Source organism: Eleginops maclovinus, chromosome 20 (assembly GCF_036324505.1).
Source record: "Eleginops maclovinus isolate JMC-PN-2008 ecotype Puerto Natales chromosome 20, JC_Emac_rtc_rv5, whole genome shotgun sequence".
NCBI lineage: Eukaryota > Metazoa > Chordata > Actinopteri > Perciformes > Eleginopidae > Eleginops > Eleginops maclovinus.
The window spans coordinates 20,183,337-20,197,637 of NC_086368.1; the positions used below are offsets into that span (position 1 = coordinate 20,183,337).

At 43.1% G+C, this 14,301-nt stretch overlaps 1 protein-coding gene across 3 annotated transcripts in view; it reads left to right on the plus strand.

Moving 5' to 3' along the window:
* foxp4 (forkhead box P4) overlaps positions 1–14,301 on the plus strand; it is a 90,910-nt gene that overhangs the window by 33,416 nt on the left and 43,193 nt on the right. The window lies entirely within an intron of this gene.

A 14,301-nucleotide genomic window follows, 5' to 3' on the forward strand; every position in this document is an offset into this window, starting at 1 on the left:
AAGCTCTGACAGGTTGGCTTTTAGGTGCTTTAATTACTCACAGTTCATAATGTGCCAATTATTTCAAATGGTCCACCATGATAAATCATATGCCCGAGGTTCACATATTATTACATGTAGCTGGCTGAGAAAATATTAGAAAACACACCTGTGGTTAAACTCTGTAGGTGGAAAAAGCCATTTTGTCCTGTCAAAGGGATCAGACATCCCCGCAATTTAAACTGGAAACACAAACACCCGATATACGTTGCTCAAGAAATGTGTGTAGGAGTTTTACTTTTTTAGTGATCCATGAAGTGCTGTTTGTGTGTGTTTGACAAGTCTGCATGTAGTGTATCCAGTAATGCTATTTGTCTTGCCTCCTGTGCGCCAGTCCCCCTCCACACACACACACACACACACACACACACACACACACACACACACACACACACACACACACACACACACACACACACACACACACACACACACACTGAACACAGAACACAAATGGAATTTCCAAACTTCCTGGAACTTCTTGGATGAAATTTGCCATTTTAAGTTCTCATTTCCCAAAAATTCTCATAACGATGATTGCAGCCCAATTGTCCCGAGCCTTAACACACAAACACACAAATAAGAGCTCAATATGAAATGTTTTTCTCATCCAAATGTCTCCACATTAGTCATTTGTCCATAACCACAAAAGAATGTCTGCAGAGTGTTGTCATCCAATGACGGAAACTCACTGATTCATATTTTTCATCTGCCATTTGCTGCAAATGATGAAAAGATTAGGATGGAAGAAATTCTCCTAGTTACTGCATTTTCTGGCTGTATAAGCAAGTCTGCAATATGTATCACTCCCTGTGTGTGTGTGTGTGTGTGTGTGTGTGTGTGTGTGTGTGTGTGTGTGTGTGTGTGTGTGTGTGTGTGTGTGTGTGTGTGTGTGTGTGTGTGTGTGTGTGTGTGTGTGTGTGTGTGTGTGTGTGTGTGTGCCGCGTGCGCGTGCGCAGTGCGCGTCAGTGCGAGACTGTGTCCGCCCATCACAGAGATTCAGTGATGTGAGTTCTGGGCTCTCTGACACCAGCTGAGTTTCCGGTTGAGAAAACCCAGGGGAAAAAAATCAGGGTTTCCTCCCTGCTGCTAAAATTATGCCCTCTAATTATAATGATGGAGCCTTAGGTGAATGAAGAACACTCAAGGCCCTTCACTCCTGTCCTGCTCTCCCTCCTCCTTCCCCTGACTGCATCCTCACCCTGCTTCCTCAGCAACCTTCATCCGAGGACACACACACACACAGCCACGCACAAATGCACATACATAAACACTAAACCTGTAGCTCATACAAAGCAGGTCTTTATTCTCTCGGACGTGTCTCTGCTCTCTATGTTTTTGCACCTGTGTGTGTGTGTGTGTGTGTGTGTGTGTGTGTGTGCACGCTGGTATTTCCTCTCTTGAGCGGGCTACCAACCACAAACATACCTCCCTCTCTCTTTCCATCTTTTTCTCTTCCTCTCCCTCACTGTACTTCTTTTTGCTTCTATGTGCTGCGGACCATGAAAGACAAGCACAACCTTTCCTCCAGATCCCAGCCCTCACCTCTCTAAAAAATGTTACATCCACATATAATGTAGCAGTAAATACACAGCAATTTATTGTAGCAATTCTGTATTTAGAGCTTTCTGTTCAGCTCAATTTGAGCAGATTGAAAAGATTAGAGTTGTCATGAGGCATAGGTGTGTCCTTCCTGTACTATGGATGTTTTTTTCTGGAACTGTTTTACTTTCTGCCACTACAGTCTTTTCCCAGTTTATGGCTGTTTTACTGTACAGTTGAGTGGTACGTCAGTTTATAATAAAAAGCTAGAATTTATGAATGTATGAGTATAATCTTCAGAAACCTTTATTTTCTTCTTTTACATTTCCATGTTGGGTAGTTACTGTATAATTTTCTGTGTGTCCCCGCCACCTCTCTTCAGAATGACCAGCCTTTAGTAGCATCATACACCTCTGCCTCACCCGCACCTCACCCACTGGATAAAATGGGAGTTCTGTGCCAGTGAGCACTGTTGGCTGCTCTGATATCAAAACCAGCAGATTTTCTTTATTTATTCATCTATTTTTCTCATTCTTGCTTGGTTTTTAGTGTCCATTCACATCATTTAGAACTATCCACTTAAAGTGAAAAAGTATTGTGTTACATGTCCAATTGTAAATTCATATTTTATCATTTCTATTATAATATATGTTTACCGACCACTTCAAGTTTGAGACGTTTTTTTTGCTTTTTCCCCCTAGTTATTGTACTAAAAACTAATAACTTTTTTTTATCCCTTATTCCATCACAAGACAAGTCGTGCTAGGTGGCCATGGAGGCTGTATTTTTTTAAGCTTGTGCCCACTAAAATCAATATTTTCTGACACGGACAGCCTCTATACTGACCCTGGTCACCTGACTAAATTGTATAAGAAACTGCTCTCTAGCTTCAACCTTAAAGATATACCTCCTCCTCCTTCTCTTCTTGTTCATTTCTACTCCACGCTTGAGTCTCTCACCTGAAGGTGTACTGCAGACTAGTGTTGGTGCTTAAACACCATGCCAGTGCGCACTGGAGCAAAAAAGACACACACACAGAACTCCTGACAGCGCGGTCTTGTCAGAACACAAAGCCGTCTTTCCTTGGGCCCCTTGGGAACCTGAGAGAAATCACAGCCATCAAACCACATCCACTTGCCCCTCTCTGTTTTCTGTTTCCATCTTCTTCGTTTTTTGTGTATTTCTCATAGATAGATAGATAGATAGATAGATAGATAGATAGATAGATAGATAGATAGATAGATAGATAGATAGATAGATAGATAGATAGATAGATAGATAGGTAGGTAGATAGATAGATAGATAGATAGATAGATAGATAGATAGATAGATAGGTAGATAGATAGATAGATAGATAGATAGATAGATAGATAGATAGATAGATAGATAGATGTAGATAGATAGATAGATAGATAGATAGATAGATAGATACATACATACATACATACATAGATAGATAGATAGATAGATAGATAGATAGATAGATAGATAGATAGATAGATAGATAGATAGATAGATAGATAGATAGGTAGATAGATAGGTAGATAGATACATACATAGATAGATAGATAGATAGATAGATAGATAGATAGATAGATAGATAGATAGATAGATAGATAGATAGATAGATAGATAGATAGATAGATAGATAGATAGATAGATAGATAGATAGATAGGTAGATAGATAGATAGATAGATAGATAGATACATAGATAGATAAATAAATGAAGGTCACAGTTAGGTGGTCAGCGGACATATGGGGAAGTGGGTGTCCGGAGAATAGGTGTTGGGGATATGGGACATAAAGCCGGAGGGAACAGAGGTAAAAGGAGGGGCAACGAGTCAGCATACTGGTTGGGTGGGTGGGGGGGTCGGGGGGCATTGGTGGGCTAGAGAGGAGGAATAGAGGGATGAGGGAGGGGTGTAACGCTGAGACGTGTCAGAAAAGGGCGCCTGGGCCTCCCTGTGGAATGTTGCCTGTCTGCCTCCCCAGAAAGAACAGAGCAGGAGAGAGGGAAGAAAGGGAAGAGGGGGCGAAGACCAGTTCTGCCCCATCATTGAGGGGAGAGGGAAGGGAGGGAGGGAAAACAAAGCGCGGAGTAATAAGGCGACGGGAGGAAGGAGAGGTGGAAAAGTGAGAGTGCAATGGAGAGTGTATGGCACTTTGTTGAGGTGCTGGGCACGGGTGTAGACATGAAATGATGCATAGCAGAGGAGAAATGTAAGCAGGATAAATCCTAACAAACCTCAAAGTGTGTGTGTGTGTGTGTTCGTGTGTGTGTGTGTGTGTGTGTTCGTGTGTGAGGCTGGGTGGAGGGTGCTCTGACGAGAACCAGGTGTCTTCAATTCTTTTCTTTTCTTTACCTCTCTCATCCCCCCTGACTTTATTTTTTTTGCAAATGTGAGTCCGCACTGAGCTCCACCACTTCCCCCCTGTCCCTCCTTTCTCACCCATTTCATGTCTCCACCTTTTCCCTTGCCATCAATGAATCGCTTCTGGTGTTCCAGCAGCTACAGTAGTTGCGGCCTGTGATGTCAAGAAGAGAGGTGGGGGAAGAAGGAGGGAGAAAAAGGGGGAGACAAAGACAAAAAGGTGCCGTTTCCTCTCAGGAGTGCGGTCCATCGGTCAGCTTAAACAGCTAGGGAGAGATTTTTCTTTCTTTCTCTCAATTTTTTTTTTTTACCATAACCCACTCCTACAAGTTCATATAAAGTGAGATTTCTGTAGCAGCGGCCTTCCTTCCCCAAGGGTTTGAATGGAGCAGTTGCAGAGAAAAAGGCAGTTTTAAAAATTGGTTTGGAGCTTCGATCCTCACTCCCATTTGTCATAATCTATTTTTCTCTCTCAAATGCACACACACATAATGGCAATCATTGTTTCTCTCCCCCTCTCATATACACACAGGCAGTTACATACATGCACAGAGCTGATGTGAGTTAATGAACGGTGTAATTAAGGAGCCACAGTGATGACTGGAGATCAGGGGGAACTGATACAGATCTCCGATATACACAAACACTGATGAAAGATAGCCGTTTTTTTGTGTGTGCACACATGTGCAAAAGCGTGCAGTTGGGTTTGATGGCGGGAGTGCTCTGCGGACAGATGTGTGAGATTGCTTTGCGCATTAACAGACGATGAGAGATGCTGGATAATTCAGATAACATATGGCTTCCAGTTAGATTGGCTAGACTCTGTAATTATGGCCCGTATGGAGGGAGTTGGGGAGGTTTTTGAGACGCATGCGATTCTATAGCCCCGGCTGCTCGGCCATTGCTGAATTATGGGAGGTGAATTTTGGTCACTGGGACAGTTATGTCCTGTTTGACCTCCAGCTCTCCACCAGAGTTCACTTTCAGGTCAGGAGTGCAGAGGAGAGTGAGGTGAAGGGTTGGCTATAAGAGAGGAGGAAAAGGTGAAAGCAAAACAATTCAGACTAATTTGTCAGCGCAGTGGGATTGAATTTAATTACATTATGTTCATGCATCTGCATGACATGTGTGCCTGCGTGTCATTTTCCTGTCTGTATGTCCATCTGCATGTGTGTGTGTGTGTGTGTGTCTGTGTCGGTAGTGTGTGCGGGCCAGTAAATCAGTGCCAGGCCTCTCTCTGAGTGCTGTCACCTCCTAAAAGCTTTCCCTTGGTCTGGGCCAGGCCTTCCTCTTTATGTCCGAGGTCAGTGTAGTTCGCAGGTCACCAAAGGTCATGCTGAGACAGAGGAGGGGCCAGTTGGGTTGCCTAGCATTACAGAACACCCATTGCTGTAACCGCGGCAATACAAAGAAACCTATAGAACACCAACTTCCTCTAGGAGTCTTAACAGCACCAGCAGGTCCCTTTATCCATCTTCTTTGACTTTCACTTCACTTTTTGTTTGTGCTGATGATCTCTCTTCATATGAATCTGCTCATAGTCATTGTTAAAAACTATTACAGAGTACTACATGTTGAGTCTATAGATTTTGGGGAATCTTTTTTTCCATAAATTGGCTTGTGCACTTTAACATATACAAGTTTGTATTCCTGCACTCCACACTGCCACAAACACACCTGTAAATGTCATGGTAAGAACTGTGTTGTTCATGACTCACATTCCTCATATTTACTTGGTTAATACCTAATTCGCAGATGAGATGTTGTATTTAGTAACATTTATGAACAAACATATATTTTTTCCAGCCATGCTGTTTTTAGAATCAACCAAGTGTGACTATTGTAGTATCACTATTGATGTAATTTCAGTTCCCTTCTTTTATATTTGCTGTTAGGCCACCACATACACATTCAAACTCTAATGAAAGAGAAATGTGATTGACATTATGGCGTTTTCTGAAATAATAGCTAACAAGTATGTCACACTGAATTGAGGGAAACTGTAAAATCTACATTATAATAAAGGTTATTGCCTGAGGGCCTCTGAAGAACCATGCTACAAGGCTACAAGTCTTCTGGATAAAAAGAAGACGGACAGTAGACATGGTCCACTAGGCCAGATCAGCCGGCATGGACACAGTCACGGTTGGTTGACCCAACCAGCGAGAGGCTGAGAGACAAGAATAGACATATACCGGCAAAAGGAGGATGTGTGTGTGTGTGTGTGTTTGTGTGTGTCTTCTCTGTGTTATGGAGACTGAGTAATACACAGATCTCCGGGCACCTGAAGGGGTTAGGTTGGGTTTGGTTGCCATGGGAGTGTTTGAAAGCACTTAACCCTGGGCAGGCCTTGCTGTGCTGGCAGGTAAATAACACACACATGTACACACACATGAGCAGGGACAGATACTCTTCACGGACAAGTTCCTAAGGGTGAAAAAGTTGATTGTTGACTCTCACCCTTCAGAAGGGATCGCCATGGTGACTGAGGCCTTTTTAAGAGGTCATAGGTCAGCAAGCAAAGCTGCATGACCTCATTACTGGTGCTGGTCAGTGACACTGTGGTGTGACTGTGTGTGGATCCCTGTTCACATTGGTCTTCAGCGTTCTCAATCAAAAAGCAACAGCTGTAATTGGTTTTAATTGAAGTGGGCTCAGATGCAGTGTTTCAGAGTTCACTAGGGGCAAGGCACTCAAATAAAGAGAGCATTAGTTTACAACCCCCACCCACAGGCTGAAAAATGCTCATATCTTGGTCCCATAGTGTCCTCTCTTTTCTTTAAGGTCTGTACTCCTTTATTCCCCCACTCCGTACTCACAAAAAGTGATGGACACCGAGAGGGGGAGCGGGGAAAGTAAGGAGTAAAGACAAAATGTGCAACGCTTACAAGGCTGCTTGGCAAGTAGTTACCCTGGAAACAGTCGAGAGCCCGGCGGTGCACACAATGAACGCACACATATACACACCACGCACACAATAGCTGCAGAGGCCTAAAGTGTTGCTAATTAGCTAGTCCGCGCTGGTTCTTTGTGAGAGCCATTTTAAAGAGAGATTAGAGTCAACAGGGAGGAGGAGAGGAATGTAGCTCTTCTCTCGCTTTGCTTTCTTCTTGAGCTCTGGGACAGTGTGTGACGGCCTTTTTTTCCCACCTGACAGACAGTATGAATTTGTGTATTTGTCAGTTAAGTTTTCCTTAAAAAAACATCTTTAAACAAAAGTGCACTGAGATGTGGAAAGGAATCAGTTGGGCCTCTAATTAAAACAATTATAAAAACACAAATCAGTAAACTCTCCCAAATATTTTAATATATAAAAACTTCATTAGAAACTTGCCCGTCACTAAACTATATGAAATGAGTCTGTTATAAATGCTGCTTTCAATGAGTGCTCATTCAAGGACAGATTTCCCCCCCCAAAAATCTGTTTTGTATAACAGTTTACACAGTTTTCATTGCTTTATAATTAGTACAAGACAGGTTATCCCACATTTTAACTCTATTATGTGAACCAATTATTAGAAGCTACAATGGAGAAAAAAAGAAGTGTACAGAAGGTCAAAATAATAATAATAATAATAATAATAATAATATCTATTTTTTAAATGAAAAGTAGCAATGTTTTTTATTATGTACTTCAAATAAGTGGTTGAGGTTAATTAAATAGGTTTAGAATTGCAACACTTCTTAATTTTCTTTCTACTTGGATTCATAGCAGTTTTTCTAGCAGAGTAAACACTTTCTCAAATGTTTGAAAGGAAGTGAAAAAATAATAAAAGTGAGTCCAATATGCCTAGGTCAGCAAAATTAGTTTAAAATGAAAAGGAATTGTTTGGGGTTTTGAGGTATTGTAAATAACAAAATGTGCCTTTTCACATCTGGTTGTATTGAGCCTTTTACTGAATCACACAGTCCAACGCACGCACACGCACACACACACACACACGCGCGCGCACACTTCCCCATTTCCCCTTTCTGCTTGTCATTTGGGGAAGTTTAAGATTTTGTTCTTGTTTAGAGGTTATGGTACAGCAGCCAATCTTTGTTGTTCCTGCCCACTTCCGCTGTTTGTGTGTGTGTGTGTGTGTGTGTGTGTGTGTGTGTGTGTGTGTGTGTGTGTGTGTGTGTGTGTGTGTGTGTGTGTGTGTGTGTGTGTGTGTGTGTGTGTGTGTGTGTGTGTGTGTGTGTGTGTGTGTGTGTGTGTGGTAAGGGTGGGTGCTAGGGTGGGTCCATCTCCATCTCCGCAGCCACAACCAGGTGTAAAAACCCTCTGAACCAAAGACATGAAAGAAAGTTTAATTTCCATCCAAGCGGGCAGGAAGGCTAATACTTTTACAGGCCACTGACTAGGAGTGTGTTTTTCTGTTTAAGCAATAGGCGTCTGTGTGTGTACATTCGTCTTCATGTGTGTATGCGTGTGCACATGGCAGACAGTCTCTGTTTGTGTATGTATGTGTTTTCCCTCTGTCTCCTGAGCTGAGTCTTGGCAGTGTCTTGCATGTGTTATTAGTTTGATTTTTTTTTGATTTTTTTAGGGATATTAATAATAACAGTTAAACGGTTTCCATATGTGAGGCCTGGTTGCCAGGCTAGTGCTATCCCCATCATGGGCTGGTTTCGCAAAGTCTAGCCTCTCAGGAGTTACTCTCATTGGGCAGGAGAAGCAGTTAAAGCTCTGGAAGTCACACAAACACTTAAATGTTCCCACCTTCCCAAAAGCATGAGCAAACTACTTAACTGTCCTACCTTATTCAAGATAAGAGCTAAATATCATAACACTGTGTGTGTGTGTGTGTGTGTGTGTGTGTGTGTGTGTGTGTGTGTGTGTGTGTGTGTGTGTGTGTGTGTGTGTGTGTGTGTGTGTGTGTGTGTGTGTGTGTGTGTGTGTGTGTGTGTGTGTGTGTGTGTGTGTGTGTGTGTGTGTGTGTGTGTGTGTGTGTGTGCGTGCGTGCGTGCGTGCGAGTGTTTTCCGTTATGGGCTGGGTCTGTCTGGAGTGAGACCTTTCTCTCTTGCCAAACGAGCTGTGTTGAAAACCGCAGGGAAACTGCATATGTGTATATAATATATGACGTGTATTTGTGTGTGTGCATGTGTGTGTGTGGAAGGAAACTGCTGTAGAGCTATTTGCCATCAATTAGCCGCCTGGACCGAGATGAGGCCTACAGTACAGAGGGAGCTGCTTTTATATTCTCAGGAAGGGAGTTCCTTTCTCTTTCTGTTCCTGCTCAACTCATCATTATCTTTAATTGTCTCTTTATGCCCTTTTCCCTTCACTTAACACAGAAAAGCTGACAACATCTCCTTAGGAGAAGAGGTATATTTCTGTGTGTGTGTGTTCAAGATGTGTGCGTATGATGATGAATTGTGTAATGATATAAAGCAGCCCTGGGTATTCAGTCAGCTCCTTTTTATGACTGCGCGTATACCCCTGTGAATCAATAGAAACATTAGATGAGTGTACGGACATAGTTGAAGGGGAGAGGTTTTCTCGTTTTACGAAACAGTTTAGAACTGAAGAGAACCATCTGGAAAACGGCAGGGTCCCCAACGTTTAGAACAGGTCCCTTTTGTGAAAAATAGGATGTGAAAAAAAATGTAAAATCGGCCAGGGTTTTCAAACATTACGGCATATTTTGAAGTTCTTTTGGAGTTTGTGAGTTTTTATTGCGTTGGCTCTTGAATGCGGTCTTTCCTCTCTTTAATGGTCAGTCTGGGCCCAGAGAAGCTTGCTTCAGCCGTTTTAAAACCTCAGCTCTCGAACGGTGCCTTTATATTGCGGAAACATTACATTAAATAGCTGAACGGGATTGCGGCTGGCTGGTGTTTCTGAAGGTGTCCCAGATAGTTCCAGCTAAACAGATTGAGGTACTCAGTGCCATTTAAGTGCAGTTATATTGGTGGACAAATGGTTTGAAGTCCACGTTGCTATGAGCAAAAACAAATGGCAGGAAAGCTGTTGAAGGGAGGCCGGAAAGACCTGATTAAAACCAGAAAAAGAGAAGGAGTACATGAGGAAGAGTCAAGGGAAAGGGGCGAAGTCTTGGCCAAGCGTAGTTTATCTTTAACCCACCGTGAAATTGAGCGGCTTTAGCAGGCTTTGGTTCAGGCTGCCCCTTACCCCTGTATGTTTACCCCTGGAAACCCTTGATCTGCCCTAAATATGTATACCACTCCCTGTTCCCTTACAGCGTTGACCTATTGAGTTGCATTTAACTTTAAAGAATTAAAATCTTTCTGAAAAGCAGTTTTGACCAATTACTTTATAATTATTAAACATTTTCTCACAACAGTGTTTAAGCTGGCGTTACTTCAAGATCATTTATTTCCACTGCAACAAAAAGTAATGCTGTTACCTGCTCCCTCTCCATGCTACTGAGCAATTTATGTTTTTGCCCTAAAATAAAAATAATTCTGCATAGTTCCAGTTAAATTAATCGTCTGGTGGAAAACATTAGCGTCAGTGAAATCCGCTCCTGTAATGTTTGACTGGGATAAAAACTTCCAGACTTTGGCCTTGATGGTTGCACAGTTAACAACTACAATGTGGTTTGAGAGTGTCAATCTTCTACGCAATTTAAAGTAACATGCACCATAGCTGTCGGTCGTTTTTTTTCATTTTAAAATGCAACAAATGTATTAGAATGATCCCTTGAATATTGATGTGATAATCCTAGACACAGCTTTACCTTTAACTACCTATCCTGGTCCCACAGCTGCCGTCACGGTAGTCTTTGTCTGACAGTCAAGGGAAGGCGAGGGTCCTCTCATAAGGCCAACAGCTGCATTCACAAGGCTTGGTTTCCATCAGCCTAGACAATCTATTTTAGGCCTCCGTCTAACCCATATCTGCTCTCAGAATTTACTGTGGCGAATAAGGGTATGGGTAACAGATTTCTCGATCAGAGAGGGGAGGGGGCAGGGCACAAGAAAGACAGAATACTTGGAGAAATGCCAGCCAAACTTTTGTGAGTTATACATTATATGGAGCGGCAGAGTGAAGGCGAGAGACAGATCGGGTGATATAAACGGAGAGAAAGAAAGAGGGGAGTGATCTGGGAAAGCAATCTGGTTTTTGTGGTGACTGACAGTGATGCATTTGATACGTGAGATTCCACCGCGGCTGTAACCAAGCCTTCATTCACATATGCCCCAAAGTCATATAGCAATCCTTCTAACTGTCACCTCTTCAGTGATCCCACTTTGTGTACAGTGTGTACAGTGTGTGGGTATAAATACTCGGCCAGCTTCTGAACACAGGTGAGCTGCTGGTGCTGTATCATCATCCTTTTTACACATTTACATGCTTTGTAGATTGTGTTACATCTGTTCACTCTTGTTTCATCTTCTCCTCTGATCATGATTCCCTCTGAGCATCCAGAGAAAGAGAAGATAGAGAGATTTAGAGGCAGGAAAAACTAGCAGAGAGTAGAAAAGACTAAGACAGAAGGAGAAAGTAAAGTAAGGGAGAGGGGTTTATTGGTTTTTGGTGCTTAAGTGAGGAAGTTCAGTGCAAACGGATACAAGGGATCACAGCAGTGTGACCCAGGAGGACGGCAGCATAGAGGCAGCTTTAGTTTGGCTTTCAGCTTCAATGACAGCACTCCAGAAAGAGTGAAAGATTGAAGTACGTATGAAAAAACCTTTCTGAACCTGGTCTCTCCTACTGATCCAAAAATCAGAAAGCGTGCAGGCCTGTAGAGGAGCAGCCGGTTGTGACCAGCTTTTTTTCTACGTCTTCACCTTGTATCTTTCTACTCCTCTCGCCATCTCTCACTCTCTCCTGGGGAAAAAAAGAGCTTTATGAATGGAAAAGCAGTGCATTACTAGCCTCTCTTTCCAGGCTGATGAGCTGGTAAGACGTAAAGGAGATACTTGTTTGGCGTTGGAGAGATCTGTTGCGTCCGACACTGCCTGAATCACTCGCTTCGTCTAGCCTGGTTAAGCTGACTTGCGGACAGATGCAACTAGAAGGCCTCTCACTCTTGCTCCTTTCTCTTCTTTTTTGTTCTCTCCTCTTCTTGGTCTAAGAGCAAAGAAATCTGATACCACCTGCCTCCCCCTTGCCCTTCCTAAATCCCTCCCCTCCTCCTCCTCCCTCAAGGACAGCCCACTGTCTGCCCCGGGGGCTGTTTATCTACGGGGGGAGATGAGGAGGAAAGGGTAGGAGGGGGACCGGTTTGTTTCTTTTCGGCCGTCAACAATGGACCTCAGTCTGTGCTGACGGACTACTCCAACATATGGTACCCACCTGTCTCTCTCTCTGTTTAGATTTCTTTGCTTATTCCTGCGTTCTCTCTCCCTGTCTCACCCAAACACACTGGGCGGATTAGAGGCCAGATTCATCACACACACAGACCTGTTTGCTTTAGCAACTTGAGCCAGGCGCACACTCACACACACACAACCACACACACACACACACTTTCACATACGTGCTGCAAGATCAGCATACACACGTAGCCAAATGAAATTTCTATCCTTTTTCTTCTAATGGATCCTCTCACTACCTCACCAACCCTCCCTCCTTTTAAAGAAACCTATGTCAGCCATTTTTTGGAATCCTGTTAAGGAGAGAAAGTAGCCTTTAGTGTGTGTGTGTGTGTGTGTGTGTGTGTGTGTGTGTGTGTGTGTGTGTGTGTGTGTGTGTGTGTGTGTGTGTGTGTGTGTGTGTGTGTGTGTGTGTGTGTGTGTGTGTGTGTGTGTGTGTGTGTGTGTGTGTGTGTGTGTGTGTGTGTGTGTGTGTGACCCTGCTGAATTAAAAAATGCACTGTTATTAAAGGCTGTGTCAGAGGCGATGATTTACAGAGGGGAGCGATGACAAGTCAGAAGAACTCACACACCGAGCTGACACTCAAATACATACGCACGTACGCACACACTGTGCTCTCAGGCCTCCAAGCTGAGCACTGACCTCCTCACCCCTCCTTCCCCTTCCTCCTCCTCCTCCCTCCCTCTCTCACTCTAATAAAACCTGTCTGACACCACTGATGTGTGTATATGTGTGTGTGCGTGTTTGTGTGTGTGTGTGCTCCGCGGCAGCACAAAGACTCTGTTGTTGGGCCTCCCTCTTAGGCCTCCCTCATATTTTCTTTAAAGGTGCAGTGCGCCCCCAAGAATGCCACAGGGGGAGCGGGGAGTTGGGGTTGGGGGAGTCTAGGAGGAACTGGTGTGTGGGTGGGGGGGGGGGGTGGGCATACTTTACAATGCTACAGCTCACCCAGGTCACAGAGAGAAAAAGGCAAAGAGTGAGTTTGAAAAGGAGAAATGAAAGAGAAGGGTCAGAGCAGAGGAGTGCTTCTTGACAAGGTAGGTATGAGAGAGTTAGGCTCTAGCTGTGTGTGTGTGTGTGTGTGTGTGTGTGTGTGTGTAGTGAGTAACTATCAAAATCTGTGAAATAACAGTGTTCCCTTCCAGATCAACTATCATACAAAAATAAATATTCATAAAATAAAACTGCTGATTCCTTGAAATAAGCTTTTGCATTTGGGCCAGTCAGCTACAATTGTTCCATTGACTGCAATAACAATAACTTTTTCTTTCAAAAAACACACACAAGCCAAATAAAACATATCAACTTTCATTAGAATCATACCATGATGATCATATGATCATGTCCTGTTTTACCTATACAAAATCATCTAGGTCACTTAAATTATTACAAACAATTATAGGTTCTGAAGAGTGGGAGAGTTTTTTGTTATAAGTGGGAAACATTTGTTGCATTGCTTTTAGTGAAAACATTTTAAAAATTATGTACAATGAATATTGATACAAGATTTCATCATTTTCTATTAGCTATTAAAACTACATTTAATCATCACCATCTTTAAAGTATATAATTTCCTGTAAGCTGTGGCGCATTTGAATGAGTCAGGATCTAAATCCACAATGCATACTTTAGTTTAAATTCTCCAGAGAGTTACATGGTTTGTTGGTAGTTCTTGTCTCTCACATACACCCACCTCCATGAATCAGGCGTAGGAGAGGAGACAGGCATCACCTCTGCTTGGTTGTAGCGTTTATGAAAGCCATAAATGGCTCTTTAATATAGTGGTAATCAGGGTGGTAATTTGGGTGGAATTGTCCCTTATTGTTGCCAGACATGCCTCCCCAACTCCTGCCAACACACACGCATACGCACACACACACACACACACACACACACACACACACACACACACACACACACACACACACACACACACACACACACACACAGACACACACAGACGCACACACTCACTCTTGGGCAGACAGGGTGTTCAAGGAGTAATTCACACCACATGCCAACAAACTGGGCGGTTGTGTTTTTTTTGGTTTTTTGTGTGTGTGTGTGTGTGTGTGTGTGT